The following is a 27526-nucleotide window of genomic DNA, read 5'->3' on the forward strand; positions in this document are numbered from 1 at the left end:
CCCCCCACCCACCCCAGGCAATACAAAAGCTGCTTTGACCCAGGGATTTTAGGAAATGCTATTTGAATTTGCCTAGGTCCCTACTGCCACTCCCCTTCTAACCTGCAAAGGAAGATCAATTGAGCTTCCATTTTGGATTAAAAAGGTTGGACCTCTGTAGGAACTCTGGACCTCAAGACTGTGGAACTCAGGATTTAGCGTGAAATGAAACTCAGGAAGGTTGATGTTTCCTGTGGTCTCAGGTATCTGATCACCAGTAGGGAATCTCCGGCTTTGACTGTCCAATCTTGGAGCAGGATGAGTAAAATCAGCAGTCAGTCCTGGCAACTATTGTTAATCCTGGCATCTTCTGACCTCTCCTGTGGCATACCTCTGCTGCAGCTAGGTCTCTTGTCAATCCTTAACCGAATCCTTCCTGCTCTGAGCAACAAGGGTAGGGAAAAGAGAGAGTAAGAGGAGCATTACATGTAACATGATGGAGTTGGAATAGATGACCTTTACCATCTCTCCAACTCTAAATCTCCATACAGAACACACCAGACTGCAGATGCTATGACAGGAAATCTTTGTGCTGTGGCAGATCGCCACTTCTATCAATGCCACACCTACTCTTTGAAATACAGTATAAGTCCCTCAGCTAATGCTAATTCATAGCAACTCCTGTATCCCAAAGCTGTCATAGACTTTGAACTTTGGGAAGCTTAATTAGCTACAAAGCAAAGGAATGAACCTTTAGTTTCTAGAGCTGAAGAGTTTTCAAGGCTGCCCCAGGAAATCCTGTCTATTCATTAATTCTCAGGATGGTGACTTAGAAGCAAATACACATACCTGTCATTCTGGGGAAAGAGGATATGACTCCCAAAATGGGCAGGAGTGGAATTCCTCCATAAAAGAGATCAGACACTGTTCTGCAAATCTCCCCTTACCCCAATCCAGAAGGATGGAGAACAACCAGGGTTGAGAAAAAGCACCAAAAAGCCTTACATGTTGGGTCCTATAGCCAAGACGGCACAGCCATTTCCAGATGTGGCTGCAGGTGTGGGTGTGGGCGGTTCCATTCACAAGATTCCCAGCTGATTTCCAGGCTCATGAATCTCTTTTGTGGCTGTGAAGACTAACAAAAGATTTGACAGCTTTGACTTACTGTCAGGGAGCAACTAAATGCTATGATAGTTTGGGGAAGGGGAAGATCATTTTCAGATGGGGGAGGGGTGGAAGGGGATTGGGGAACTCTTAATGGAGAAGATAGCACTTGAGCTGGACTCTATCTCTCTTTTTTTTCCTCCATATAACAGGTAATAAACTTATGGAACTTATTAATTCTCCTTCTCTGTTTTTCTCCCTGACACCCTCCACTTCCTAGCAGTGGTATAGGCTGAAATGATAAATTGCTTCAAAGACAGTTTAGATAAATTAATGGATGGCAGATTAATATTGAGCTATTAAGAAAAACCAGGAAGTCTGGGAAGATTTCCTTAAACTTTGAGATTGACATCAAGAAGGACAACTGTATTTTCTGCCATGTAATCTTTGGTTCTCCTGTCCTGCGCAGAACACTGACTGAGCGAATCATGGGTCTGACTCTTATGTGCCCAATAGTGTTTAACAAAAAATAATCTGTATACTTTTCTAACAAGGAGCACTGAACAACTTGGTCTACCCAGGGGCTAATTTAAAGGTCAGTAGTTTCCTCACCAATAGACTTCTACATATATACATACACACATATGCAAACAAACACATATACCCTAAATCTTTTCATTGCTCAAATTCAGATTATTTTAGATTATTTATTTCATCTTATAATTTATCACATTCCCTAGGAATCATATTAGTCCCACCTATTACATAAGATCAGAATTTTACAGTATAACTAGATGCTTTTGAGTATATATATTATATAATATATTTGAGTATATATACACATATATATGAGGGCTAGTATATATATAGATATGCATATATGTGTGGATATATGTATGTATGTATATACATACTATGCCTCATTCAGGGCTTCGGAGACATAGAAAACCACTAAATGCAGAGGCAGTTGAGTTACAACCCTAGCTCTGATACTGATTTGCTCTTTGTAATATCATTTTACTTCTTAGCTTCTCAGTCTCCTTATATATAAAATGGGGACCTTAGAATAGAGGTTCATAACCCAGTATCTGTAAACTTCTTTTAAAATATATTTTTAGGGGTAACTAGGTGGCACAGTGGATAGAACACTGGCCCTGAAGTCAGGAGGACCTGAGTTCAAATCTGACCTCAGACCAAACACTTGATATTTACTAGCTGTGTGACCCTGGGCAAGTTACTTAACCCTAATTGCCTATATATATATATATATATATATATATATACACACACACACACATATATATATATACACACACACACATATATATATACATACATACATAAACTGTATTTTACTACAATTGCTTTCCTTTAAAACCTTATGCATCTTCTTTTATTCATTTAATAACTTTATTCTGAAAATGGGTTCACAGCCTTCACCAGACTCCCCAGTGGGATTATGACACAAAAACAGTGAAAAAAACCCTGTGAGGTAACTGTGGTACAGTGGATGGAGGGCCAGCTAGAGTCCAGAATATCTTATTTCAAATCCTGCCTCTGACTGACACTTACTAACTATGTGACCTGGGTCACTTAATTTCTATGTACTTTAGGCATTTCTGTACTTATCCAGCAAGCCACAGACTGATTTGTGAGAGGGAGTTCCCCCAGAAAGAAATCATGGATCTTCCCCATGAAAATGAGAGAAAAGACCATGTCACTTAACAGGGTTGGGGGAGGGACAGAGGATTAAAAATATACCTATTAATTTATCTTTCCTTTCCTCCCTTTTTACATCCTCTGCCTTCTCCATTAGCCATCATTTCTCTCAAAATATTCCCTCAATTCAATTTAATTGAACAAACAATTATTAAGTGCCCCTCTATGGGCTTGGTCCTGTGCTAGGTGCTGAGGATAAAAAGACAAAAATGAAATAACTCATGATTTAGAAGAAGTCTGGTGGGAAACTACCTGAATGGAATATGTATCTACTCTCAGGTCCCTCCTAAATTCCTTGTTTTTAAGATCTGCTATGATACTGAGAGGAAGATTAGAGGCACTTCTCAATTAAAGTGATGATAATCTTACTAAAGTTTGCCCTGGTCAGATACCTTGAGAGTGTTATGCTCTGTTCCAGGAGCCAGACACTGATAAATTAGAGCACGTCCATAGGAGGGTGACTTGGATGGTCATATGAGACCATGCTGTATGAAGATGAGTTGGAGAATTGGAGATGTTTAGCATGGTTAAGACAGAACTTAGCAGGATCAGCAAGCATTTGAAAGGTTGTCATGTAAAAATTAGATTTATTTTGCTTGGCCATAGATAGCCAATCTAGGAGTAATGGCTAGAAGTTGCAACAAGGCAGATTTAGACTTGATGTGCAGAAAAATTTCCTAACCTTTAGCACTATACCAAGGTAGAATGGGAGAAGTAGTGAGTTCTTCCCTCCTGGGAGGTTTTCAATCAAGGGTTAGCTGACAAATCATCGCGTAAGTATATTCTAGAGGATATCCTTTTTTAAGACTCATTTGGATTTGCTGGCAAAGTTCCTTCCAACTCTGAGAGTTACTGTAATTGGGCCTAGCTCTTTCTAGCTGTCCAGCAGAAGATATGAACAACTGGTGAACAATTTTCTGACTCTATAGGCTCCTTTCCAGTAATATAAATCTGGATTTCTCAAACTCCTTTTTTTTTTTTAAACCTGTGGCCTTTGTGATATTTAGGTCTCTTGCAAATCTCTGGAAATGTGTTTAAGAACCTGTTCTTACCTGTAGTCTGTTAGCCTCCTATATCTGTTTTCTTCGTAAGCTCACACAAATTTCCTGAACATTTGAGTAGTAGCCATCATGCAGAAATGCAGAGGTCTGAGCCGGATCTGATTCTCCATGGGTACTGAGGCCTTGACAGCAGTTTCCTAGAAAAATGATGTGCTCCTTATCTATTTGCTAATTCCTTCCACATATCACAAGGCTTTTCTGTAAATTCCCATCAGTCTTGACAAAGTTATCTTGTAGACTTTATGTAGTGATTTTGATGGTTGCACAGAGCTGTTTGTCTTGTTCAGAACTAAATTAATAACACCATGATGGCACCTACTTTAGCACCAAACTTCTTAAACTCTCCTAATATACTAATCAGCATGTCAGTGGAATATTTTTTTTCCGGATAAAGACAAGCTTGGTGAAATGGATTAGACATTCACATGGCATTGCATAATTCAGCATGCCGGCTCAGTGCATACGATTTGCATTAATAGCCTTCACCGAAAGCGGCTGCTTATAGGACTCTCTCATTAGGTCGAATGTGGAAGCTTCCAGACTGTCAATCAATTACAGTAATTTCCTTTTCCATATTTATTCCATCACGATCATTGACAGCTACCATTAAGTGACATTAATACAATACAATATCATCTTGCATTTCTACAGGGCTCTTCATATAGAGCATCTCAGGGTGCCTAACAATTTCTCTCCAGCCAAGAACTCACATCATATAGGAACAGATGCCATTGCTTTTTGGGTCAAAATGAGGCCTTAAAATTGTCTTGGATGCTTTTAGAGTTTCCTAGAATCTTTGGAGATCTTCTTGGCTTCTGTGGGGCATAAGTACTCTCTCTTTGCTCTTTACCCCATTCTAAAGGATCAAAAGTGGTAGTGCCAGGAAGTGGGTTAGCCAGGCAGGCAGCTGGGTGTGGAAGAAACATGTCCACACCCTGGCTTTATCCCCACACTGGAATTAGAATCCGCTTAGTTGGCTAACTTAATGGGAACCCTTTAATGCAGGGAGAACACCCACATTTCTTGGGAGGGCAGGAATTGCCTCATACCACTGTCTAGTAATAATCTCTCTCTCCCCACACCCCCACCCCCACCTCTACCTGAGATTAGCAAAGCAAGCCAGCAAAAGAAAATTGTGCCAAACCTTCCTTTGATAGAAGGATCACTGGTGTAGACCAAGGCATTGTGATTCATACTCACATCCTACTGCTTACCTCCGCTCTGCTTTTCATCCTGAAATCATGGCTTCCTAGCATTATGCCAATCCAACCAGACTTTGGGGCAGGGCTTCTTAACCTTTTCTGTGTTATGAAGCCCTTTGGGTGTCTGGTTTAGCAAATGGACCTCTTCTGAGAATAATGTTTTAAAATGCATTAAATAAAATACATAGGACTAAAAAGGAAATCAATTAAGAATGAAGGAAGGAAGGAAACAGGCATTTTTAAAGTAGGCACTGTGCTAAGCACTTACAGATATTGTCTCATTTGGTCTTCACAATAACCCTGGGAGTTAAATGCTGTTAGTATCTCCATTTTATAGATGAAGAAATAGAGGTAAACAGAGGTTAAATGACTTGCAAAGGGTCACACAGTAAAGGTCTGAGGCTGTATTTGAACTCAGGTCTTCCTGACTCCAGGCCTGGCATTCTATCTGCTGTGCTACCTAACTGTCTTGATTATATTGAAATATAGTTATCACAATTAAAAAAAAACAAATTAAAATCACAGACTCCAGATTAAAAACACCTGTTTTACCATGCCCAAGAGGCTATAATAACACTGTGCACACCCTTTGACCCAGGAATACTGCCACTAGGTCTGTATCCCAAAGAGATTAAAGGAAAAAGAAAAGGACCCATTGTATGAAAATATTTATAGCAGCTATTTCTGTGGTGGCAAAGAATTGGAAATTGAGCAGATATCCATTAACTGAGGAATGGCTGAACAAGTTGTGGTATATGATTTTGATGGAACACTATGGAGCAATAAGAAATGATGAGCAGGACGCTTTCAGAAAAACCTGGGAAGACGTATATGAACTGATACCAAGTAAAGTGAACAAAATGAGGAGAACATTGTACACAGTAACAGCAATATTGTACTATAATCAATTGTGAATGACTTAGCTATTCTCAGCAATACAAAGATCTAAGACAATTCTGAAGGACTTATAATGAAAAATACTATCCCCCTCCAGAGAAAGAACTGATGGAATCCGAATGCAGATTGAAGCAAACTTTTTAAACTTTCTTTATTTTTCTTGCTGGTCTTTATTTTTTGTTGTGTTTTCTTTTGCAACATGGCTAATATAGAAATACTTTGCATGACTTCACATGTATAATTGATATAAAATTGCTTGTCTTTTCAAGGAGGCAGGGCTGAGGGAGGGAATTATGAACTCAAGATTTTACAAAAAGAATGCTAAAATTTTTTAGATGTAGTTGAGAAATATTTAATGAAATATATTGGCAAAAAAGAATATCTTGTTCTGGTGAAAAATATTCTGTATGTAAGAATTTATTTTTTACCTTTATTACCTAACAAATCTAGATTCTAATCCATCTCCAACAAGGGGAAATGGAATGCAATCTCAGAAAGAGGGATGAAGCAAGGACAAATAGTACCAATATGGTAGGTAACAATGGAAAGAGTGTGAGATTTGGTGTCATAAAATCTTTGGGTGGCTTACTTACTGCCTTGTTTAAATTTTTTAAACTCTGTGCCCTAGTTTCCCATTGGTAAAATAAAGGGATTGGTCTAAATGACCCTGAGGCTTTCTACAGCTCTAAATCTATGGCTCTATGAACCATTGTGACAGCTGATATAAGTGTGGTCTTTATTGTGTACATTTTGTCTTGTTACAGAGATGACCCCAACACAGTGCTGTGGCAATTCAGTGTCACCTACAGAATGATCCATAGGGTGATAGAGGCATAGATTTTTGAGTTCAAGAACCAATTAAATAGTTAAGGCAGCCTAGCCATTGAGGTCAGCTAAGAAATAAAAGCATAGCCAAATTGTTGAGTTGCTACTATGAATAAAGCACTGTGTTCAAATTTTGAGACAGGGTCTGAATACAGCACAAGGTAAGAATGTCCAAAGGCCAGAGAAAAATAATAGTACCATTGTGAAAAATTATGCTTGAGAAGGAAGGAAAACTGAGTTGTTTGTTTATCTTTACCATTTGGTATTACGAGACTTCACTACTGTGATTTCATCCATGTGGTAATTCCCTCCATCTATACAGATTGTGGCTCTTCCTTACTGGATAGTTTCACCAGGTGCTATGATGAAAAAAAAAAAGAAGTTAATCAGTGGTGGTTAACCTCCTGTCAATGAGCCTCTCTATATCTATTTAGACAGGGAAGGTAGGTTGCATAATGGATAGAGTACGGGGCCTGCAGTTTTGGTCACCTATTTAACCCTTCCACTGCAGCCAGACTTGTCTATTCAACAAATTCAATTCAACAGTTATTTCTTAAGTACCTAATATGCCCAAAGCACAGTATTCCTTAAGTATTGAGGATACAACAACAGAAAAGTATAAATTTGTTAAGTCAGGATGGCACAATGGATAGAGGGCTGGGCTTGGAGTCAGGCAGAGCTTGCCTCAAATCTTGCCTTTGTCATTTACTTGCTGTGTGGTGCTAGACACACACTTAATCTCTGCCTGCCTCAGTTTCTTCATCTGTAAAATGGGATTAATAGTAGCATCTACCTGGTAGGACGGGGATGAGGATCAAATGAGATAACATACATAAAACACTTGTAAACCTTAAAGGCCCACGTAAATATTAGTTGTTGTTGTTGTTAATAAATCTAATATATTAGTATGAATGAGATAATAGAATTCTTTTATCTTGACAGGAGAAGAACTTGAGTGGTTCATGGTGTTAGGGTAAGGCAAAGAAAAGAAGGTAGAGTAGGAAATGGCTAAAAAAAAAATTCAGAAAGAGGATTCTGGGAAGATGGAGGAGTAGGTCAGAAAACTTTCAGTTTTCCAAATTTCCTGCACAGAAAAAGACATAACATTGCCTCAGAGGGAATGTAGCGCAGTAGAAATAAACAAAAGTCAAGGTAAATCAGGACCCCAGGAAAAACCTCACCTGCAGGGGCAGAGGTCCAGGACAACTCTGCCTAATCAATAAACAAGCCCTGGGGGCAGTTGAGGTGGGTGAGGTAACTTCAGCCCTAGAAACTTTCATCTCCTGGACAGTGTTGGGGTCTGACAGCTGAGTAGGGAGAAGATTGAAGCCCCTTCCACTTTCTAGGGATGTCAAGCACTGCTATGCTGTTCAGACGAGTCCTGGGCTGGGCTGCCCATGCAGGGGAGAAGGAGCTAGCACACACCTGGGAAGTGCAGGAGCAGAGGGACAGGGACCCTGCTGGCTGTGGGCATTTGCAGGAGAGCAGAATCACAAGTTTTAGTTCCAGGGGAGAGAGGACAGCTGTAGTTTGATCATTTGTGGGACAGCATGATTTGGGGCTCTAGACATGGCTTAAGAGTGGAGAGGAGAGCCCAAGGTTGAGCTCTGGGACAGACCTCAGAAAATAACAGGACCTGAGGCTTGGGACATTACTCCCCATACCTTGGGACTAGAACTTGATCATACTAATAGCTGTAAAAAAACAAAATAAATCAATAAATAAAATAAAAGTGAGTAAGCAAAGGAGAAAGCAACCAACCATAGATGGCTACTATGGGGATAGACAAGATCTGAGTTCATATTCAGTGGAAGATAATGGAGCTAAAAAAGCCACTCCTTTTTCAATGAGAAATGTCAAATGGTCCCAAACACAAAAAGATTTCTTAGAAGAACTTAAAAAAGGATTTTATAAATCAAATAGGAGAGATTGAGGAAAAATTAGAAAAAAATAAGAGCAATCCAAGGAAATCAAGAAAATTATGAAAATAAAGTCAGCCAACTTGAAACAGAGAACAAGAAACTTAAAGAAAATAATTCCTTGAAAACTAGAATTGGGCAAAGGGAAGCTAATGGCATTCTAAGACACAAAGAAATAATAAAACAAAATCAAAAGAATGAAAAAATAAGAGTGTGAAACATCTCATCAGAAAAACAACTGATCTAAAGTACAGATCACGGAGAAATAATATATGAATAGTTGGACTTCCTGAAAATTGATGGAAAAAGAATCTTGGTACAATATTACAAGAAATTATCAAGGAAAATTGCCCTGAAGTTCTAGAACAAGAAGGCAAAGGAGAAATAGAAAAAAAATCCATGATCACCACCTGAAAGAGATCCCAGGAGGAAAACTTACAGGAATATCACAGCCAAGTTTCAAAGCTCCCAGGTAAAGGAGAAAAAATTGGAAGCAACAAGAAAATAAATTTTAAATATCATGGAGCTACAATAAGGATTACATAAGACTTAGCAGCTACTGGATTGAAGAACCCTAGATCTTGGAATACTGTATTTTGTAGAACAAAAGAGCTGAGGTTATGACCAAAGGTAACTTACCCAGAAAAGTTAAGTATAATTCAGAATGAAAAAAAAAAAGGACATTTAGCAAACTGAAAGACTTTCAGGTATATGTGACAAAAACAGCAGAACTTAAGGGAAAATTTGATATAATAATATCCAGGAGAAATATAAACATTAAGGACCAATTATAAGGGATTCAATAAGGACAAATCATTTACTTTTTTATATATGAAAATATTATCAGTTCTTTTATGACTGTCATTTTTACTTGGATAGTTTGAAAGAAAGGCTTGACTTAAGCTGAATATGATAGGGTGATTTAAAAAAAATAAGAGAGAGATAAAAAGGATCATTTATCTCATACAAATGAGGCAAAAAAGGAAAACTGTTACAGAAGAAGTTAGTAGGAGGAGGGTGGCTAATGCTGAAACCTTAATCTCATTGGGAATGGGTTAAAGAGGGAAGAACATATATCTCCAGAAAGTTATAAAAGTCTTCTGTAATCAGAAAGAAATAAGAGGGCAAGGGGATAGGGTAGGGGGAAAGGATAAGGGAGGGATTCTTAGAGGGGTGGGTAGGTTAAGGAATAGGAAGGCAAGGCAATAGGTAGAAGTAAAGCAGAGGAGTGAAGAGAGATAGGAGTAGGGTAAGAAGGATAGGGAGGAAAAATAGGAAGGAGGAAAATATATGGCAAATAACTATAGCTTAGAATGTGAATGGAATGAATTTATCCATAAAATGGAAACTGATGGCAGAATAAAATTTGAATTCAACAATATGTTGCTCTCAGGATATCCTATAAAAATGAGAGATATGCACACATAAATTAAAGATCAGGAGTAAAATTTATTATATTAAAAAAAGGTAGTAACCATGATTTCAGACAAAGTTAAAACTAAAATAGACTTAATCAAAAGAGAAAAAGAGGGAAACTACACTGTGTCAGCCATATTATTCAATATTGTTTTAGACCATTTAAAATAACTAGACAGTATAAAATACCTGAGAGCATACCTGTCAAAACAGATGCAGAAACTACACAGATATAAACATAATACACCTTTTATACAAATAAAGTAAGATCTAAATAATTGAAGTAATATTTATTGTTCATGGGTAGGTAAAGCCAATATAATTTTAAAAATGACAATTTTACCTAACTAATCTATTTACGTAATGCCATTCCAATGAAATTACTAAGAAGTATCTTACTGAATTAGAAAAAATAATAACAAAGTTCATTTAGAAGAACAAAAGGTCAGGAACTTCAAAGAAACCAGGAGAAAAAAATGATGTGAAGGAAGAAGATTCAGTAGTATCAGACCTTAAACCATATTATAAGGGGAGAGTATTGTTGAAGTATAAAATGGATAATTTTGATTATTTTAAGTTAAAATTTTCTTGTATACATAAAACTTATGTAGCCAAGAATAGAAGGAATGCAAAAAATTGGGGAAAAACTTTTATAGACAATCTCTCAGATAGAATGTGATTAGGTTGGAATGTTGCTGTGGTGCAGGAAATGAAATGCTGGTTGATTTAGAAAAAACATGGAAAGACTTGGACTTATGAAAGAAGACACTATCCACCTTCAGAGAAACAGATGACAAGTGGAAATAAGCATAGTACGGTCTTACATATATGTGAAGGAGTGTATAAGTGTATATATGTGTATGTTTATGCATATATATATATGTGAATGTGTGTGTGTGTATGTTTCTGTGTGTGTGTATCCACACTTAATTGTAGCTTTCTTTGTGGAGGGAGGGAGAAGGAGGGGAAAAAAAAGTAAAAATCGCACAGCAGAGAACAACAAAAAACAAAAAGCCTACAAGGAAGCAAAGAAAAGCTGGACAGCTTTGAAAACAATATGTAGTATTTATTATATAGGTTTTCTTGAAATGGAAATTTACTGCTTTATATTGAATCCTCTCTTTTGTTCGGCTGTGTATATGGCATTTTTTTTCTTATTTTGTACCTAAGTTTAAAATAAATTTTAAAACTTTAAAAAAAAAAAAGAAAGAAAAAGAACATTGGGTAAATACATTCATCTTTCCCACAATTTGGTCTTAGGTCATGTCCGTCTCTGAGTCTCTGACAGAATCACAGAATTATGTTGGAAGAGACCTCCTCAGAGTTTAGAGAGTTTAACTTTTAATAGATTTTCTCTACAATATCCCTGAAAAGTGGTCATCCAGTTTCTGCTTGCAGACCTCCAGTGAAGGGCACCCTCCTCCCTTCCAAGGCAGCCCTTGGATTGGATAACTGTAATTACTAGGAAATGTTTGGCCTCTCTGCTATTCCCTTCACTTTCCCTGTCCTCCTCACCCCCCCCCAACCCCCCCCTGCCCCCAATCCCTTGCTCCTGGCTCTAACAAAACAAATCTAACCCTTCTTCCGCATAACTGCCCTTCAGATACTAGAAGATGGTTATCAAGTATCTCTCCTTTCTCTGTCTTCTTTTTTCCCCAGGCTATTTTCAATCCCTTTAAACAGTCCTTGAATGCAATCTCCAGGCCCCTCACCATCCTGATATACCCTTTCTAGATGCCCTAAAGCTTGCTCATGTCTTTTCTAAATGTGCTTCTCAAAAGCAAATATGAGCTTTGAGTTATGATTTGGCCACAACAAAGTGTTTCTACCTTTCTTCTTCTGGATACTATTATTTTCTTAATGTAACCTAAGATCCCATTAGCTTTTGAGGCTGCCAGCACAGTTCTTTGCACCAAATTACACAAAGCAGGTGAGGTATGAATGTTTATTAAATTGAATTGTGTTTGTTTAAGCCTCCAGATATTTTTCATACAACTGTTAGTTAGCCATGCCTCTTTATCCTGTTCTTTTGAAGTTTCTTTCAAGAATCTAAGTGAAGGGTCTTGTGTTTATTCCTATTAAATGTTATTTTATTAGATTTTATCCTAATAAGATATTTTTGGATGCTAACTCCAGATTCATCTCATCAGCAAATTTGATGAACCCCCATGTCAGCTAAGTAATTGATGAATAAATTCAATTCAATTGAAATTTTTGAGCATTTATTAAGGACCTACATGGTACCAAGCACTATGCTAAGCTAAATATACAAAGACAAAATAAATATACTGCACCTGGATGGGTTTATGGGCATGGGGAGAGAACAACATATAAACAGAAAATTAAATACTAAATATTCAAAGTAATTTAGGGAATCAGAGCTAGCAAATGGGGGAACCAGGATAGGTGCCAGGTTCATAAACTGATGAGTAGAAAGTTAAAAAATTTTTCTTTGGATAACTATTTCAATATTATTTGTTTCCTTTGTAATCCAATGTCTTTTATTTTATAAATTTAAAAATATTATTCTGAGAAGGGATCCATAGATTTCACCATAATGCCAAGGGGTCCAGGACACAAAAAAGGTTAAGAATCCCTGCACTGGGAAGAGGCTCTTGAGCTAAGGTAGGGGTGAGGAGACAGTTCGACCAGGCATGGCAATGAGAAACAGAAGGTTGTGTACTGAGATCAGTGAATAGGCCAGCTTTGCTGGAACACAGTATGTGAAGAAGGGTAAATGAAAGAAATCTGGAAAGGTGGCCTGGAGTCAGGCAGAGATGGGTTCTAAAGCCAAACAGAGGGATTTGTAAATATGAATTCTAGAGGCAAAAGAAAGCCACTGGAATTTCTTGAATAGGAGCTATATGAAGGATGGTTCAGAGAAGCTGGAAGACCATTTAAGGTGCCCTTACAATAGGTCAGGGGAAAGGTGATTAGGACTTGAACTGGGGTAGTGATTGTGTGAATGGGAAGAAGAGATGGGGGGAGCAGACAGAATTACATTGTGGAGGCAGAATCAATAAAACTTAACGACTAATGTAAAGCTTGTTAGGTCAGTGGGCTGGAGAGGAGGATGACATAGGGATCATTGTAATTCTGACTTGCAACTTTTAGGGAAGGCCTAAATCCATTTCCACACTTTTGAGTGAGTACCCTGAAAACATCTTGGAATGCTATTCTTTCAATTTAACATTGAGGATATCTATCTTATGGAGGCAATGTAGTGCTAGATTTGGAGTCACTGGACTTGAATTTGAATTCTACTACTGGGTTTTAAGATAGCATGTAGTCTATGGTGGGTTGAGTGGTGGATTATACTAGTTAGCAATCTTACCCACCCTTCAGCCTGCTGCTCAACTGTTCCCTTAACTTTCATCCACTGTTCTATGACAATCAAGGGGTATTACACTATTTCTTCATAAACTAATAGTGAGATAAATCTCCCTCATTAATTAATCAATTAGTTTTGATTTTGCACACCAATTAATAAAATATTTTTTTATAAAATTTTTTTATAAATAAAAATATTTTTATAAAATATTTATAAAATAAAAAAGTTTTTTTCTTTCTGCTCCTTCTCAAATCTTTGGTTCTCCATAGGTTTAAATAGTCATAACTGTTACTAACTAAAAAACTTATTAAGAATGTAACAAAAAATACAAAGATATATTGAATGTCTCAAACAATGTATCAAAGTGAGAAAAGTTACAGTCAGAATCATCTGTAATCATCAGCTCCCAACTATTGACTTCTCCTTAACTCTGGAAACACAGCCCTACCTCTCAGGATGGTAGTAAAGTAATAAAAATCATATTAACATTTAAATAGTACTATATACCAGGCATTGTGCTAAGTGCTTTACAATTATTATTTCATTTGATCCTCACAGCAATCCCGGGAGGTGGGTTCTATTATTACCCCCCATTTTATAGATTAGGACAATGAAACAAACAGGAGTTAAGTGACTTGCCCAGGGTCACACAGCTATTAAGTGTCTGAGGCCAGATTTGAACTCAGGAAGATACCAGGCACAGAACTCTACTGTTGCTCCAAGTCTCTTGAGAATTTTCTTTAGGACATTCTCTTTATAGCACGTGAGTAAAATTCAGTTCTCTTAGGACATATCTTTTTAGTCTTTCTCAAAGATGACTCCCTCATTTTCTCTGGCAACTTCTTTCTTTTTGTACTGTATATAAGAGACAGTGTCTCCTTAGCAGTCCAGCTGAAACCTGGTGAGAGCTGACTGTTAAATTTTATTTTTAAGGCAACTGGGGTTAAATGACTTGCCCAGGGTCACACAGCTAGTGTCATGTGTTTGGTCTGAGGCTGGATTTGAACTCAGGTCCTCCTGACTTCAGGGCTGGTACTCTATCCACTGTGCCACCTAGCTGCCCTTCATTATTAATTTTTTCAGTGTGAACATTTACACCTTGGAAATGGACAAATGCTACAAATTGAGGTTTGATTTATTATTTTATTGATTGTCTAGGCTTGAGAAAGTAATCCTGCAGATCTTGAATTTCTCCAGCAGTGAAAAGGGAGCAGTAATGGCTTGCTTCCCCCTTGAAATTAGATGGAGGGGAATCTGTCATTATTTGAATCTTCCCAACCTGCTTTGAAGGAGTTTTTTTTCAGGGCCTATGCAGAATTCTTAGTCTTCCTTTAGTGGTCTTCTTCTATCTGCAGATTTCCAAAGCCTTTGGTGGCATAGAAGTTTAGTGCCTATCTACATTCCAGAGCTCTGGGGAGTTCCCAGATGTTTGTTTTAGAGGCCAGCTCATTCACAGTCCTTTTGTCATCCACCAAACCTTGTGAGTTTTGTTTGCACAAATTCTGTATAGGCCAGTGCAGTAGACTGCCTTATAGGATGTTTTTATTTACTTTCTTCTCATTTTTGTTCTGAATTTTGGTTTCTGCCATTTTCCAAGTGTGAGTGAGAAGGGTTTGTTTTTTGTTTTTTTTTTTTTAAATCTCTGGCTTCCTTGCCTGGAGATGACAGAATGATATTCTTTTACCACCTCATCATTAAGTATTTCATCAGCAATTCTACTCATGCCCAAGGGTTTTTCCTCGCCTTTTCTTGCCTTACTGATTTCTGTGGTGCCTCATACTCCCCCATCTCTCTTCCTAGGTCAGACATTTTCCCAGTCATCTTTCTGACTCTCTTTTGATGTATGTCACAGCCTAAGCAGCATCAGCTGCTGCTTTGGCGTTCAGGACCTTCCTGAAGCAACTTGCTGCCAAATCTACTAGATGTCTTCTATCTCTCGCTGTGCTGCATTTCTCTCCTTGTCATTCAGGGGTAACAGTTCAATGATCTTTCCCCTTCTCTGTCCACTGAGTTCATTTACAATTTACAATCCAAACAGTTTCTGGTTGTCAGCTTGCCTGACTGTAACTTCTTCGATATTTACTCTTCTCTTCCCTCCTTCAAATCTTTGCTGTCACCTTTCGTCTCTGGAGTTGTCACTACCTCTCCCCAAACTGCTTTTCTTCCTCCCTCCTGATTCCTTCTTTTCCCTTCCCTGCACTTTCCCCTCTCCCACATCACTTCTGTCTTGTATTGGTTTTATTCTAGTTCACATTTGCAGGAAAAGAAGGTCTTGGGTGCATTTGAAGATGGCTTAACCATTGAATCTTCTGCTTAATTAGGGCTCAAGTGAGAACCAGATGGAGAAACTAGGCGGTTAAATTGTCCTCTGCATTGAATGCAGTCTAAGTCTTTGACACTAAGATACTAAAAGCCAGCTGCTCTATTTCTTGTTTGTTTCTGGTTCTGGCTGGGGTTAGTATATTGCTCTTTCACCTCTTTAGATCTGTTTGAATGTGAATTTTGATCACAAACAAAAACACGTTTGGCAATTTAAAAATAAGTCTCTAATTAAGTTTGTCCATCTAAAGCAAAACAGCTGCCTTGCTAGATTGGTCTCTGTTCCAGGAAAGGCCTTTGGTCAAGGTGATTTTGAGACCAGTGTCTTTTAGTTCCCAGGACTCTAGGAAAACACAAGTTGGATTTTTGGCTATTTTACCTGAAGTAAAACCCTGAGGGCATTTTACTTGTAGGAAAAATTCATGGGTTCCTTTTCCAAGTTAGATTATGGTTCAGCATTCGGTTAGCCTCATGTGAGTTTGAGGAAGTGCTAATGTGCTGACTGGGATGGTTTCATTCTGGTTCTGGGGAATCTGTTGATTTGCATGCTATTTCTGGAATGCAATAATAAAGGTAGTCATAGGTTTCTGCTCTGGATGGAAATTGGCTTTATTTTTTATTGGAAAATTTCACATTTGCATGAGCTCAGTTCAACAAACATTTATTTAAAGCCTATCCCAGAAACACAGCGTTTCTAAGCTGGAAGGGGCCCTCAGAGGATCTAGTCCAACCCATGCCTGAAGAAGGAATCTCTCTAGAACAAAGCTGTCATCCAGCCCTTGTTTGAAGACCTCCAAGCCAAGGAGTCTCAACTACCGGCTGTGGTAATCCATTACACTTTGGGATGGTTCTTATTATTAGGAAATTTCCCCTTACATCTGGCCTAATCTTGGCTCCTTGAAACTTTCAGTCATGGATCCAAGTTCTATTCTTTGAGACCAAGCCGAACTCATCTCATCCCTCTTCCATATGAAATCTTTCAAATATTTGAAACTAGTTAATTTTTCCTACTCTAACTTTTAGACTCTGTACCCCTTCTCCCCCACCTAAGTTTTGCCCAGAGCTGTAACTAGGACAGAGTAATCTGGGCATTGCTCCAGGATGCTGATATGTGTGTGTGTGTTGAGAGTGGGGCGGGGGTGTGGCGAGTGGGAGTATCGGCAGGGTGCTTCTTCCCAGGGCTTGTTGAGAATCTACTACTTTGCTTTATTGTACTCTAGCAGGTCACCTAGTTGATACCCTTAGATGCTCTTGCCATTTCCCCCTCCTCCCTTGGCTCACATTTCTCTGTAACTCCATGTGAAGATATTGACCAGACTTTTTGGGGTCAGAATTTCCCCTCTCCTAGCTCAAGTGCACCTATAGTCTGACTGTCCTCTGAACCACTGACTCCCTTTTCCCTTAATATTTTTGATTGGAGTGAAAGATTTCCTAGTTGTGACTCAGGTCTTGCCTATTGTTTCCAAGGTAGGAGGGTAGGGGCTATGTGTACAAGACCAACAGGGGCTCATTCCTGACCTCAAGGAGTTTACATTCCATTGGAAGCAGAAAAATAAGTGTGCAAATATTTAAATATGATTAAAAGCATTCTTTGGTTCCCACAATTTAGCATAAATGAGAGTAAATTGGAACCACAAAGTATATTAAAATTCAGGGGCAATTCAAACTTTGATTAAAAGAAACAATGATAGATTTTTCTTTTTATTTCATGAAAAGTTTCTAGTCTTGGTTTATTTTGTTCAAGGCAATAAGCCTTAGGTAAGAGATTCTGGAAAGTAAGATTTTTCTACCAACCCCCCCCCCCCATTCCCAATCAGAATTTCAATGTGCCCTAACACCTGGGAAATGATAATGTCTTGTATTTACATAACCTCTATCTTGAGGAACTGAAAACACTTTGTATGCTTTATCTAATGAATCTTTAATTTCTCCCAAGGTAGGAAGAGGGGAGATATTATCATTACCATTTACAAATGAGGAAACTACTGCATGGATAGGTGGAGTAAATTACCCCAGCATCACAAAATGAGTTACTGCAAGGAATCACTAGCAAAGCTGAGATGGAATCTAGATATTTTGACTCTGAGTCTAATAGACCTTCTATCTTTGATTTTCAACTCTGGTTTGTATGACATCTTTAGGTGCCTCTGTTATATCTCAGGAGGTGTCCCGACGTTCTCAAAGCAAAATATATTTGGGTTAATTTGGTCTTTTTTTTTTTTAAAGAAGCCATATGACACTTTGGGAGCAAGTGGGGGAGGATGCAATCATAAAACAAGGAAAATTCTAGAAAGTTGAGACATTTACTCTAAATAGTGGTCAGTGTTACCTCCTTAAGAGACTGGTCATGAAATACAGTGTGGTGTCATGGAAAGAGTGCCAGATTTGGAGTCAGAGGACTTGCATTCAAATCCTGCCTCATACTTGCTACCAGTATGACCTTGGGCAAGTCACTTAACTGAGTTTTAGTTTCCTCATCTATGAAATGAGGAAGTTGAACTAACTGGCCCCTGAAGCATTTTCCAGCTCTAGGTCTTTGCTCCTATGATCCCATGCCCAAAATTCACATGCTAGCTTTGCTCCTTACAGCACAGGTGACCTACATCACTTATCTCTGAGTCTCAATTTCCTTATTGGTCAAATGAAGGGATTTGGCTAGATAAGCCCTGAAGTCTCTTTTAGTTCTAATGCTATGTTTCTATGGTCCCTTGTAAAATGACAAGGCTCTCTCCATTCCAAGAAGTTAACTAGTCAAAGCTATCAATTAATTCCTCAGATAATTAGGAACAAAATCAAATAATTAGGAGAAAATGATCAGTTCTCTGGTGAAATAGGACACAGTGGAAAGAGCCTTGAATCTCAGAAGACCTGGTTTCAAATTCTGGTTCTACTGTTTACTCCCTGTGTGTCTGGGCATAATCACTTAACTTCTGGGTCTCAGTTTCCTCATCTGCAAAATGACAGGGTTCAGAGGGAGAAGGGGAGAAGGATATGCTCTATGGCATCTGAAATCCTTTCTAGTTCTAATGAAAAATCTTTATCCAAACATTTTATCAATAAATACTTCCGTATACTCCCAACGTTACAATAGGTCTTTAATGAGGCACTGAAGGATCCTAAAATGTGTTGTAAATCATCAAAGACAATTGAATTGTATGATTTGAGATGGGAAGACTCCTGGAAGTGGATGAGACTTTAGAGATCATCCACTCTTGAGTTCCCTAATTTAAGAGCTGAGAAATAGACCCAGAAAAGTGAAGTAATTTACCCAAGGTAACACAGCTAGCTAGTGTTAAGTATAGCTTATTGTATTTTAATTCTTTGAAACTTGGAAATCTGTGTGAGCTTGAGGAGGAAACTTTATTAATCAGAGACCCCAGTCTCTAATAAAAGATTAATACTTCACTTATGTGACAGTTCAACTTCCGGTATCCTTCAGATTATAACTGGAACCTATAAGTAAAAAGGCCTTGATAGTAAATGAAAAATAGTGAGGATGAGTAGGGGGCTCATGTGTGTGTGTGTGTGTGTGTGTGTGTGTGTGTGTGTATGTTTGCAAGCAAGTTCACAGTCTTTTCACTGAGAAGTGACAAGCCTGGTACCATGGAGAGAATGCTATTTTTGGAGTCAAAAGACCTCAGTTCAAATCCTGGCACACTTTGCCTTTTACTCGCCGTGTGTAAATAAGTGGCCATTCGCCTCTGTGGCTTTCTCATCTGTAAAGATCTCCTCTAAGGTCTCTTCCAGGTTTACACCTATAATCCTAAGGAGGAGCCACTAATAATGCCCTCAGTCCTTTTAGTGCTGAGATAAACTACTCACTCCATCTCAGGGTGATCCCAAGTCATTGGGCAGAGGCTAAATTGTGTGTCCTATTTGTTTAGACTGAGACATGAAGAATACATTTTAGAAAATATTTATATTTTAAAATATATACATTTATATAAAAATAGTTAAAATAAGTTTTGACCCCTAGGGATAAGATTCATGTGTAAGAAACTTCTCATCTCCTTATATTAGTCATTCCTCCCTTCTCATTGTTAATGTCACCCTATCTATTTTCTCTTTCCTCACAACCTGCAAAAATACTGAAGCCTTCCCCATTTTTGGAAAGCCCTGACTTAACCATAATATTTCTTACATTGTCTTATATTATTGTCAAACTTGTAGAAAAAGTTGTTAATATTGGATCATCTCCATTTATTCACTACAAATCCACTTCTCAATCCCTTATAAGATGGTTTCATACCCCACCACTCAACTGAAATTGTTCTCTCCAAGGTTACCAACAAACTCTTAAAGGCAAATATATCCTAACATATGGGATAATGATAATGCACTTTTCTCAGTCCTCATCTTCTTGGACATTTTTGCAACCTTTGGTATTGTTGACCTCTTCCTCCTAAATACACTCATCTCTGTTTAGCTTACATGACTATTCACACTTGTTTTTCCTCCTACCTGTCTGACTGGTCCTTGTGACTTACCTTTGCTGGCTCATCTTCCATCTCCTGGTCTCTAAATATGAGTGTCTACCAAGGTTCTTCTTCTTTTCCCCTCTTTCTACATACTTTCCTTTGTGATCTCCAAAGCCCTTATAAATTCATTCATCATCTCTACACAGATAATATATATATATATTATATATGCATAACACACAATACATATATATGTGAAATATATGTCTGTCTATCTATGTATGTATATATCTATCTAATCTATCTATTGCTCCAATCTCTATAGCTAAAATCACACATCTCCAATACTCAACATCATCATCTGGAAGCATCATCATTATTATCACCTTCTCTAAAGATGTACCTCCTCCAAACTGCCCTGTTTCTGTTGAGTGCACTATCATCTTTCCAGTCAACCAGACTCTGAACCTTGCAGTCATCTCTGGCTCTGTCCTTTCCCCCCATCAACCTCTATCAATTCTACCTCTATAACATTTTTATTTTTTAATTATTTTTTCAAAGATTTGCCTTCTTTATGTCCCCCTTCTCCTTTCCTCAACTGAGAAAGTAAGAAAAACAAAGCCCTTGTTAGAAACATGTATAGTTAAACAAAATAAAATACTGCATTGATCACGTTAAAAAAAATCTCTCCAACTGCTTTCTGAGTCCATTACCTCTCTATCAGAAGGTATATAACCTATTTCATCATGAGTCAGGAATCTTGGTTGGTCACTGTGATGATCTGAGTTCCTAATTCTTTCAAGGTTTATTGTTTTTAGAATATTTTTGTTATAGAAATTCTTTTCCTGATCCTGCTCATTTCACTCTATATCAGTTCATAGATGTCTTCCCAGCTTTCTCTGAAACCATTTCATATAGTGCAATAGTATTGCATTACATTCATATACCATAACTTGTTCAGCCATTCCCCATTTCATGGGAGGCTCTTTGGTTTTTGACTCACTGTCACTGCAAACAGAGCATTATAAATACTTAATACATATGGATTCTTTTCTTTCTTTTTTTAAAATCTCCTTGCAGTATAGACCTATTAATGCTATCACTGGGTGAAAGAATGTGCAAAGTTTAGTAACTTTGGGAGAATAGTTCCAAATTGCTTTCCATCTGTGTAGGTGGTATGTTCCCCCAATATAATGTGAGGGACTGGTCCATTTTTGTCTTTGAATTCACAGTGTCTTACCCATACATAGTAGGAGTTGGTGCTAAATAAATATTTATCCGTTGAATTCACTGTCAAGTAAATGAAAGGTTACTTTCAGTAAAAGACCATCACTTTGCATGTCCCTAGTGATTTTATTTCCTAAGTAAGTATGGTCTCATTCAATCATTTGCTGCCCTGTGAGTAGGTAAGGAAGATGTCACGTAACAGAAGGGAAAGGAGTGGCCCACCATCGCTCAGCTAGTTAATATCCAACTCAAGCTGATGATCCAGGACTCAAGAATTTTAACTTGGTGGTATTCTTTTTATTAGGCTATACTGTCTCCAGAGATGCAAAATAAATACCAGTTCAGTACTGACAAGTGAAAACAAGCTGAAATGGGCACAATGAATGGAAGGGCATTTGAGTTATAACTTAACTTATAACTTAACTCTGTTAAGAGATTATAAACATATGTCAAGGCAGTCTTGTAGATAGAGTTTGTTGTTGGAAGAGTGCTTATGGACTATACTGGTCACTTTACAAGAACCTCACTTCCTGCCGTACCAGAATTCTGTCTGATCAAGGCTCTGGGGATTAAAATAAGGACTCAAACATCAAAAGACATAATCCTGAGACACTGGGAACTGCTCGAACACTAGCAGTGAAGGGATGGTTTGTTTTGGTAACTCAAACCACATCCCATGAGAAAGCAATTTACAGGCTGTAGTAAAAATGAGGATAAGTATGAAAGCATTTGAGGCAATTTATATTATGTCAATAGAGAAGGGGGCTACTTTTTCTCTCTTCACCATAGGGAAATGAGTATTATTTGAAAATGCTATAGCAAAAGTATAATGGGGACAGTGTGTAGTTTATAACCTGTCACCTTTGGCCCGTTTTTTTTTTTAATAGATTTCATTCTTAATGCTTTACTCTTAGGATAATATGTTAAATCACACACACACACACACACACACACACACACACACACACACACAATCCTATTAGGGATTTGGCAAAAACAAACAAACAAACTTGACTTTGAGGATATGTTTGACTATATCCATTTGTTTGTATATATACTTTAACCTTCTACATCTTCTACCTAGATTGTATTGTATAATAAGAATTGATGATAACACCCTGCCTTACACACAGTAGATACTTACTAAGCACCTTCATTAGATTAGATTAGTGCTCCAGATCAATCAATCAATGAACACTTGTTAAATGCCTACTATGTGGCATGTCTAGATGTCCTTATGTCATGAGGCCAGTATTGTTAGTTTTGGTACACTATATTTACTAAGGCATTGGAAAGAAAAAAGACTATTGAAATGGTCCAGGAAGAAAGGGTCTAAACCACTTTACTGGTAGTAGGAAAGACAAGTAGAGGGGTGAGTATGAGAGAAGTTGCTGAAACAGAATTCTTAAGACTTACTGAATGATTTGGGTGAGGGGGATGAGGGAGAAGGATGTGTCAAAAAATAACATCATTCATGTCATGGGTGCTCATAAGAAAAACCTGAGAAATTAAAAAGAAAAGCAGTTTGATTTTTTTTTTTTTGAGGTAGGGAAAGAGATGAGGATAGGGTGGAATAATAGCAATAAAAATTTTATCATAAGACTTTAATTTCAGGTTTGTGAAACACTTTCCTTGTGATATATGATTAGTTGAACTTTGGACATGTGGAATCCATTCCATTCTCTGATGGAGAACAGCCTTCAAGTGGGGATATTACATTTTCACATTCCTAAGGAATGCTTTGGAAATGGATTCTCAGATGGCAAGTAACAGGAGAGGGGCTGGTACTCAAGGCTCACACAGAATTATCAGTTTAATTAATCAAAAACATATATATTAATAAAATAGCTGTATTTGGCCTTGGGCTAGGTGCTATTGAAAATGAGTTAGACAAACATGTATCAAACAAGAGATCAACAAGATGGAGGACTAGACATTTTCTCTGGTGGCCTCATCTCTCAGACCTCTCTAAAACAGAAATTATGGGCCAAAGATAAAGCAAGTTCAGCTGTCTCCATGATTTAGGACATCCAGAATCCAAAAGAAGGTAAAAACAAAAACAAGCCCCTGTATAAACTTCTACACTGAGCTCACTTAGCACCCTTCCCTCACCTCCCACACTACCAATATTGAGGCTGCCTTTGGCCAATACAGGGATCTGACAAAAGGGCTCACAACCAAACCCAGAGCTGCACACTGTCCTCCCTCCCTCTGTCTCTCCAGGGCCATAGAGATCCTGGTTCCAGGCTCCCACTCCAGGCTGCAGCTCTGGCGGTGAAAGCCAGCCAGCACTGTGTGCCCACAGGAAAGCTGACAGCCAGTGCCACTGCCATAACAAGGCTTTAGAGGCAGAAGCTTGTTGGAGGGACTGGGGAAAGGCAGTGATCTGTGCTGCTAAAGATCTCTGCAAGAGAGCCAGGTAAAGGGGTAGGACAAATGTCAGGCCTTGAAATAGAGCTTAACACTCCTCATCCCCCATCCTCCCAGAGCCTTAGAGACTGGAACTACAGAAATTAACCTTGTAACACCAGTGTGGCAGCTCTCTCAACTCCAGTGTTGAGTCAGAGACAGACTGGAACATAACATTGGAACACGTCAGTGTGTGTGTGTGTGTGTGTGTGTGTGTGTGTGTGTGTGTGTGCTATGCAACACTTCACCAGATCTGAAGGAAAAAGCTCAACATCTAGCTGAGGCCAATTCTGTCCCCTCAAAAGTCAGTTGGTTAACAGAGAGCAGTCTGAGGTACTTTGAGTTCCAGCCTGTATGGAATCTACCATGAAAGAGGAGGGAGTCAGACAATGAACAATGGGGAGAAATAAGGGGGAAAAATGCCCTGAAATTATCAGAAATCTCAGAAGGAAGAAAACTCAAAGACCTTGAATATAAGCAGATAAATCAATAAGGAAAACATTAACTGTAGAAGGAAAAATAGCCTCTAGATCTGGTAAATTAGCTCAGGCATATATAAATAAATACTGGAAAACAAAGAAAAGTGATCTAACACTTGATTAGACAGAAGATCCTGTGGAATGTGAAGAGAATTGGAACCATTACACTGGTCCTGAGTGGTTCAAAAAAGAAATGAGAATTATGAGAGCAGAATTTATGGCTACACAGCAAAAATAGTAGGTAGAATAGAAAAACTGGAATCTGCAATGATAAGCCTCACCAGAGAAACAAAAGAGAGAACAATAGATTAGGGCTGCAAATACACAGAAATGAAGGGTGATCTAGAAGAAGAGAAGCAAAAAACCATAACATTAAAAAAATACTCATTATGCAAGCAAAACACACTCATATCAAAGATGGGATGAATAGAGACAACCTAAGGATTGTAAGGATCTCAGAAGAACATGACTGGACAAAAAAATCCTTAACATCATAATGCAAAACATAATAGAAGAGAATGACTTAGAACTTCTGAACATAGAAAACAAAATATCATTTGAAAGAATTCATAAATTGGCTCCAGAAGATAAAAAACCTAAGGCTGCCAACTCCAAGATATTTAGTGATTAAATTCAGTCATTTAATTCAGAAACAACAAATTCTGCAAGCAATCAGGAGAAAGACCTTAAAATACAAAAGACATACAATATAATACAAAGAATAACACAAGACTACTCTGTATCTACTAGAAAATGTAGGAAGGAATGGAAAAATGTGTTCTGAAGAGCATTGGAGCTCTGAATGCAGCCCAGAGTGAACTATCCTGAAAATCTGTGCTTAATCATAAATGAAGGAAGATGAAAATTCAATGATAAAGATGTGTTTGAAACATTTTTAGAAAGAAAATCAGAACTGAAGAGATTATTTGCTTCTTGAACACCTCAAACAACACTAATGCAGAAGGTGGGAATACATGCAGCAACTAAGAACAGCAATAGCAAGCAGAGATAGACCAGTAAGAAATTTCTTTTTAAATGTACACAAAGAGACAGGGGTAAAGGTACAAGTCCAATAGAGGTAACAGTGAAGAGGCAGCTTGGGGCATTTTGGAAAGAACCTAGAAGCATCCTGCCTACAGTGTACCAATTTTTTTTTTTTGTGGAGGGGATATATTACAACATGGGAGGGTATGTGAAGGGTGAGGTCAAATCTAGTGCTAGCAATGAGGGGAAGGTTAGCCCTTTGGTCTCAGAAAAAGAAGAGCCTATAGTAGAGTGGTTAAGGAAAAAGAGATAAGGGATAAAAAGAAGTGGAAAGGAAAAGGACATTGCTTTGGTGGTGAGAGGGGATTCTACTATTGAATGCTCCTATGCATGAAAAGAGATGGTTTGTGAAGGAATATGGAGACTTTGTCCTGAGTGTGGCCTGGAGGTTTAGTGCTTGAAAAGTCGACTTGTCTTACCTTAGTAAGGGATGAGTTGGTAATCCTTCAAGCAACTGACATCTAGGGGGAATGAGAAAGCATGGACCTAGGGAGAAGATGTTGAAGCAAATGAGAGGAGGAGAATGATATCCAGGGAAGGGTATGGATCAGTGGTGGGTTGAATAATCAGGGGTGTGGTAGGAGGGGGCCCTGTCACGTGTCAATATCCTCTCTGTCACTTGAAGGAATTGGCATTGTTCTGGGAGTGAGGCACAATGAAAAAGGGGAATCTCAGGGGCAAATTCTACAAGACAGTGGCAGAAACTGCCTAGAGAGGAGCACCCAGAGTGGCTACCTTGGAATTTTTGGTTTCATAAGGAATATAGAGGAAAGAGAGAGAGAGAGAGAGAGAGAGAGAGAGAGAGAGAGAGAGAGAGAGAGAGAGAAAGAGAGAGAGAGAGAGAGAGAGAGAGAGAGAGAGAGAGAGATAGAGGATAATTATAGGGGTTAGGAAATGAGTGACTAGAGTAGACAAAAAGAGAAGATGTATAATGAAGAAAGTGAAAGAAATTCTCTCTGAAAATGGATGCAAAAAAAAGAAATTAAAAAAAACTAATAAACAGGACTATTTGATAAAAACACAAAAGATGATATATTAAAAATTAGAGGAGAAATAGACAAATTAGAATTAAAAAATCCAGAAATTATGAATAAACCTAAAAGTTGGTTCTTTGAAAAGACTAATAAAAGTTGTAAACCTGAAACTAATCTGATTAAGAAGGGAGCAGAAAATCAAATAAATAAAATAGCAAATAAGCAAGGTAAATTCACAACAAACTCGAAAGAATAAAAACAATGATCAGAACATATTGGTGCAGTTATATGCTAACAACTGATAATGCAGAAGAAATAGAATACTTTCAAAAATATAAAATACTCAAACTATCAGTTCAGATAGAGATTTAAATAACCCAGTTTTATAAAAGGAAATAGGTCTAAGTGTAAAGGAACTACCAAAGGAAAAAACAAACTCCAGGTCCTGGTGGAGTCACAGGATAACCCTATCAAATTTTTAAACAACAGTTAGTACTCATATTTCACAAATTATTCTCAAAAATTGAGAAAGAAAGCATCCTAACAGAATCTTTTTAGGAAATAAATATAGTCTTAACATACAAACCAGGGAAAGATAAATCACAGAAAGAAAATTAAAACCATTACCATTAGTGAATATTGACTTAAAACTTTAATATTGTCCAATAGACTACAGCAATTTATCCAAAAAATCATTCATTATGACCAAAGGGGATTCATGCTAAAAACCACATAAGCATCTCAATAGATGCAGGAAAAATCCTCTGAAAAAGTACAACATTCTTTTATACTAACACCCTTACAAAAGATAGTCATAGAGGGATCTTTTTAAAATATCAGAGACAGATTGATGGAACTGACTATGTGAGAGAGAATTAGGAACAATAGAAGTCAATAAACCAGTTTTTAATAAAATGCAAAATATAAATTACCTGGCACAAAAACTCCTTATTTGATAAAGCTGCTGGGAAACTGAAAAGCATCCTGGTAGAAATTAGGCTTAGATCAATACTTTATACCATTTTCCTTAATATGTCCTTAATATCATCTAAATGATAAATGATCTTAATATAAATGATCAGAACTTAAAAAAATTAGAAGAGAAACAGATCATATACCTTTTTCAGTTATGGGTCAGAGATGAATTCTTAACCAAACAAGAGGTAAAATAGATAACACTGGTTACTTGAAACTGAAAAGTTG

At 37.8% G+C, this 27526-nt stretch overlaps 1 long non-coding RNA gene across 1 annotated transcript; it reads right to left on the bottom strand.

Annotated features, from left to right (window-relative positions):
- LOC114044150 lies at positions 1-27526 on the bottom strand. Its single transcript, XR_003569183.1, has 5 exons — positions 27442-27526; positions 25769-25835; positions 7044-7146; positions 985-1114; positions 1-420 (listed from the first exon to the last, which is right to left on the bottom strand). It is a non-coding gene; the product is annotated as an uncharacterized LOC114044150 (long non-coding RNA).

Source organism: Vombatus ursinus, unplaced genomic scaffold (genome assembly GCF_900497805.2).
Source record: "Vombatus ursinus unplaced genomic scaffold, bare-nosed wombat genome assembly UNPS02000577.1, whole genome shotgun sequence".
Lineage (NCBI taxonomy): Eukaryota > Metazoa > Chordata > Mammalia > Diprotodontia > Vombatidae > Vombatus > Vombatus ursinus.